This window comes from Rhea americana, unplaced genomic scaffold, assembly GCF_003343005.1.
Source record: "Rhea americana isolate MKP2758 unplaced genomic scaffold, rheAme1 scaffold_111, whole genome shotgun sequence".
NCBI classification, from domain to species: Eukaryota; Metazoa; Chordata; class Aves; order Rheiformes; family Rheidae; genus Rhea; species Rhea americana.
This window is the reverse complement of record NW_028185162.1, coordinates 2,666,078-2,666,618: the sequence shown is the minus strand read 5'-3', so window position 1 is coordinate 2,666,618 and position 541 is coordinate 2,666,078.

The following is a 541-nucleotide window of genomic DNA, read 5'->3' as shown; positions in this document are numbered from 1 at the left end:
ACGCAGGGCTGTCTTCGGGGCGGTTCAGCAGCACCTCAGGAAGTGCACGGACACAGCACAACGCACTTGCAGCGCTGCYTGGGGGAGGCCAGGTGATACGGCAGCACCTCAGGCACCTCGCAAACATGGCACTGCACCTTTGGAGAGCTCGTTTTGGGAGGCTGAGCGATACTGCAGAACTTCAGGCCCCACGCAAGGGCCGTGTGGTGCTCTCGGAAGGCTGATTTTGSGCAGCGGCGACATGGAGGTGCCTCAGGCCCTGCACAAAGCTGGCACGGCGCTCCTGGGGGGCTGATTTCAGGAGGCCAAGGGCAGGGCAGCGCCTCAGACCCCGTGCAGAGAYGGTGCGGCGTCCTCGGCTGGGAGGCCGGGGTTGGGGCAGTACCTCAGCCCTGCCACGAAGACGGCGTAGCGCCCTCGAAGGGCTGATTTTGGCGGGCGGGCAGAGACGCGGCGCCATCTTTGGGGGCCGGGGGTAGAGCAGCACCTCAGGCCCCGCGCGCACGCACACAACATGGCGCCCACGGAGGGCGGCCGTCGG